Genomic DNA, 5,551 nt, shown 5'->3' with positions numbered 1-5,551 from the left:
GCTTGAATCTGATTGTTAAATATGCGATCTTACTATATTGACATGCATGTATAGGGTTATCCTACGTTAACAATGACTTGATTCTATACAAAAGTTATTAAATAGCTAGGAGATTTAATTTGGATACGATGATGAATTTGAGATTGAAAATATATTTTTTATAATGATATGATACCCTTTTTATTGATGATCTGCATACACGTGGCTTCATTGCAGCATATTATAGTGAAATGATGCATTTCCTCTTATCCACTGTGTGAATGAAGTGTTTTCGCTTACAATAATATTAGGAGTGTGCAAGTTTTGCCACAAATTTCTCTATATTTTTATTTGAACTTCCACCTTCATCCATTGCCTCTTTAGCCAATTCTTTCCATCTCAATGAATTCATCTTCATCTTTTGCCCCTCTCTCTCCCTCTATTACTTCCTTTATGCATAGCTCTATCTCTTCCTTGGTAGCAATGCCTTTTTCATTCAATTTAATCCTAACTCCTACCTTCCACACATCCACAATGAACTTTGCATTAGTTGGTTGATCTGTCCATTGTGGCATTGCAACCATTGGCACTCCCAAACTCAATGCCTCAAGTGTCGAGTTCCATCCACAGTGAGTCATGAAGCACCCAACTGCCTTGTGAGCTAATACTTCTAGTTGAGGGCACCAACTCACAACTGATCCCTTCTCTATTGTTTCTTGCGGAAAATTTATGGGAAGCTTTTTTACTTCAGATTCCCTAACTACCCATAAGAAGTGTAGATCTGTGGCAAAGACGATGACGGTTTGGTGAGGTTGAGGCCTGAACATATAGCACAATTAGACTGGTGAAGGTTGGGCACGATGAGAGATCGTGATGCTTGGGTTTAAGGATCCCCGCTTTGGAATTTATGATTTTATTTATTTATTTATATATGGTGTTTTTTTGCTGAATTTTCTGGGTTTATGAATTTTATTTGCTGGAGGTTTCGTTGTTGATTGAAAGATGAGAAAATTTGGGTTTGAGTTGTGATTTTGTATAACTGGGTTTTGTGGTTCGAGAAAATTTGAGAAGATCTACTGTTAGGTTTGTGTTTGTATTCTTGCTGGAGATCGATTTGTGTTTGTGTTTGTGTTTGGTTGACAAAAAAGGGCAAGAAAATGCAAGTAAATCTGGGCATGTGTTCTTATGTTTAAAATCTAGTTCTGTGTTCTTTGGTGTTCTTGTTGAAGATGAAATAGATCTTGATTTTTTTTTTTTTTTAATATGATGAGTGCTACAGTAAATTTTTAATAATATTTTAATCCATCTGTTAATCATCTCAGTTATTTCCGTCTGTTGACTGACGGAAATGGCTAAAATAACACGTGTTAATTGGTTTAGTGACTAAAAGTGGTGAAAGGGAAATGTAGGGATCAAAATGAAAAAAAGCCAAAATGTAGGGGCTAAAAGTGCATTTATGCTTATATATAAATAAATCATAAATGGATAGACCCTCCCTTTGAGTTTTGCTACCTTGGAAAGAACATCACAACTAGAATTCATGAGCCTTTGGAGATCTCCCTGTCTCACCTTAATTGTTTGAGCTTTTCGCATGGCTATTTTGATTACTTGCAATTTGCTCAAGATGAGGAAGTATTGCAGTGAGCATTTGTTGCATTTCTTTGAACATTCGTCATTGTTTAAAGAAGCCAAGTTACTGAGCTCAGCTCCCAATTGGTCCATATGATGGTCCGGCTTTTTTTTTAATGGTTACTTTGAGAGAATTAAGACCTCCTATTTTGATAAATAAATTAGTATTAGGGATTCCCAAACCTCCAAGTTAGACTAGCTAAAAATTTTTGACTTAATAAATTACAAAGGTTCTTTATTTATTTTCAACATATGAATTTATACAAGACCGATTAAAAATAGATAAGGATAAATAATACTAACTCCTTATAATCCATTAATAAAACTAATCTTAATCCAAAGTAATATAATTATTCCCAATTCATACTAATTTATTTGAATAAATAAAGCATATATCTATTATTCACAATGATCTATATTCATTGTCGACATATGAATTTATACCAAACCACTTTCAAATAAATAAGGATAAATACTAACTCATTATAATCTATCAATAAATCTAATCTTAATCCAAAGTAATCTAATTAACCCGAATTCATACTAATTTATTAATTTGAATAAATAAAACATATATCTATTATTATTTATCCAATACAAATTAAAATAAATTTCTTCTCAAAAAAAAAAAAAAAAAAATTAAGTGCTACATGTAGTGTAACTTTAAGCAGCATTTCACCATTTTATTTGTGATAGTTTTGACATTATTTTTTATGTTAGCATAAATTTACAATATTACCGTATTGTTTTAGTTTTTGTTAGTGCTGCAACAGGGCATAGTTAGTGTTGCAATAGAATGATGAGGTAATTATTTGGTTAGAAGAATATCTATCTTTTCCAAGGTTTTATAAAGCATTCCGTTCCGGCCAGAATGACTGGAATTTTCCATCCTGGTGGGTGGTCCGGTGCAGGTAACACCCTTATTCTGTTTCGTCCTAAATGTAGCAACCAAAAGCAGCATTCCAGCCAGAATTTCATCATACCGGTGAGACGTTGGTTCCGGACAGAAATGAAGAGTGGGTTTCTATTACTTTGCTTTGAGACAGACTGGTTTTTTTTTATTTTTTTATTTATTTTTTTTTAATAATTTGGATCTAATGGTGGGTTCACACATGAGAAGATAAACTGAATTAGAAAGGACAAGGGAAAAGGAAATAAAGAAATCAAAGATGACGAAGGAGCTGAGTTAAGAATGTCATAGGGTTACGGTAACAAAAAAAAAAAAAAAAAAAAAAGTAATTGAAGCCAAACGAGGGAATTACGGATCTGGAAGAAGAAGATAATTAGATAAGGAATAGGCTTAAGAGAAGAGGAATGGTGAGAGAGAAATGAAAAAGTACTTTAAAAAAAAACAAACAAACAAACAAAGGGTAAAAGAGATGAAGGAGAAAATAGGAAGCTTCTAATAAGGGTAGCAATTCATGTTCGCGGGTCGAATTTGTGTCGTGTCTAGCCATGGGTATTCAGCTATATAGATTGACCCAAACCCCATCTATTTATTAAATATGTTAAGAATCCTCAACTATAACACTACATGTTTATTAAATAGGTCGATCAAACACGATGCGTTTAACTCTTTTAATCAAAGGAATCGATACCATACCGGAGATTATATCGGTTTGGCCAGCGGTATAATATATTTCAGATATCGATCAATAACAGTATACCATTTCAGGTTTACAGCTATTTTTTATATTTATAAATCTATATATATATATATATATATAAATATTTATATATATGTATGCATGCATGTGTGTGTGTATATATATTATAATAAATATAAAAGTTTACCATAAAACATTTCCTCAATTCAAAACTAATTATTCATAATTTTAAACTTTAGTATCAATTAAAAGAAAAAAACACAATATAAAAAATAGAAAGCTTAAAAGTTACCACTGCATACTAAGAAAACAAATAATATTAATAAGTTAATGCAAATAAGTTACCATTCTACCCTAACAAAAATTCAAAAATTACAAACTTAAAAAAAAAAAAAACAAAATCTTTTTTCTGTATTGGTCAGTACGCTTGGTACCGGCCGGTATTGTTTGAAATTGACCGGTATTTAAATTGGTACGAAACGTTAATGTTTTGATACCGGTATATATACCGGTACGATACATATCAGCTAGTACAGCCGGTATCAGTACGATATTAACTACCTTATTTTTAATTAACAAGTCATGTAAAAGTTAATACAAATGACTCATTTAATAACTTGTTTGATTAATAGGTCATACCTGACCTAAATAACATGTTATCAATTCCTATATATCTAAAATTAAAATAAAATTACAAGCATAAATATAGTAATAAACATATACTTACAACAAAATATTAAACAAAAGCTAATATGACCCATTTATTTTAAGTAAAGGATCCAGGTAAAACAATATATGGTTAATAGAAAGTGTTCAACTCTCCATCACATTTATGTAGAAGTTTCATGTGAAAGTATTTGCCTACATTAACATTAGGAGAGCTTTGCCACAAATTCATCTATATTTTTATATGAACTCCCATCCTCATCCATTGCCTCTTTAGCCAATTCATTCCATCTAACAGCATTCCTCATTATCTCTCTCCCTCTCTCTCCCTCTCTTACTTTCTTTATGCATAGCTCTATTTCATCTTTGGAAGCAATCCATTTTTCATTCATTTTAATCCTAACCCCTACCTTCCACACATCCACAATGGGCTTTACATTTGTTGGTTGATCTGTCCATTGTGACATTGCAACCATTGGCACTACCAAACTCAATGCCTCTAGTGTTGAGTTCCATCCACAATGAGTCATGAAGGACCCAATTGCCTTGTGAGCTAATACTTTTAGTTGAGGTCACCAATTCACAACTAATTCCTTCTTTGTTGTTTCTTGTAGAAAATTTCTGGGAAGTTTTTTTACTTCAGATTCTCTAACTACCCATAAGAAGTTGCAATTGCTATTCTTTAGTCCCTTCTTGGAGGGTTGCCATGCTTCCAAATGATATATAAACCACTGAGCCATTTTCTTTTGTGTCTAGCCACTTCATGCAGGTGTCCATATTAGGCTTGAATAGGTTAAGACCATAATCTTTGTCATCCTCCAACTGCTTGTCTAAGTGCATTGATGGAGTAGTTGGTCCAATTGTTATAATAGGCCATTGGCTTGCCATCCAATTTACTACCTAATGGAATTTAGCAAGTAAAGGCACACGTGTAACAAAACCATGGAAAAGAAAAATAAAAGAAGATGAAAAAGAAGTATTAAGACTCCTATACCATGTCATCTTTGGTCATTGATATATAAATTTTTTTTTTGCTAACTAAAGATGGAGAGGATAGCAGTACACAAATAGGATGTGATAAAAAATTGTAAAGGAAATGTATATGATGTGTTTGGTAATGTCCATTTATTCTAACTCAAATGATACTTCCTCTTTTCATATTATTTAAATGCATGTAATGTAATTATGACATAAATAAAAATATTCATTCTTAATAATAATAAAAAAAGAGCATGAATATATTAACAATGTTCAAGTTATAAAGGTTCATGATCTGAAATCATTGTTACTGGGTTAATTAGATTCAATGTACTGCAACTAACTTTTAGTGTAGGCAAAATAATTCTATTGCTACTTTTAATGCAAAGTGTAATTTACCATATAGACCCTCAATGAAATTATTGAATCATATAATTCAAGACAATAAAGATTTAGTTGCTGAAGTGCATTTCATTGTATATTTTGTCCTCCTAGGCAGGTTTGCTCTCTGATTTTTCTTTCTACTAAAACAATTATTCTAACATGGTCTGAGAATTATCTCTTAAATTCAATTTTAACTTGGATTTAAAGTTATATGTATCTCAACAATTTTAACCAAAAATTCAAAAGTAATATTTTAGCACCACCACAAAATAACTATCTCTATCCTCTTAAAAACTAAATAAATTAGT

At 31.5% G+C, this 5,551-nt stretch overlaps 1 pseudogene; it reads right to left on the bottom strand.

The window, feature by feature from the left end:
• Positions 1–286: 286 nt before the first annotated feature.
• Positions 287–4,893, bottom strand: LOC115965109 (annotated as a pseudogene).
• Positions 4,894–5,551: the final 658 nt, after the last annotated feature.

This window comes from Quercus lobata, chromosome 10, assembly GCF_001633185.2.
Source record: "Quercus lobata isolate SW786 chromosome 10, ValleyOak3.0 Primary Assembly, whole genome shotgun sequence".
In the NCBI taxonomy this organism is placed as follows: Eukaryota; Viridiplantae; Streptophyta; class Magnoliopsida; order Fagales; family Fagaceae; genus Quercus; species Quercus lobata.
This window is presented reverse-complemented; position numbering and strand designations above follow the sequence as displayed.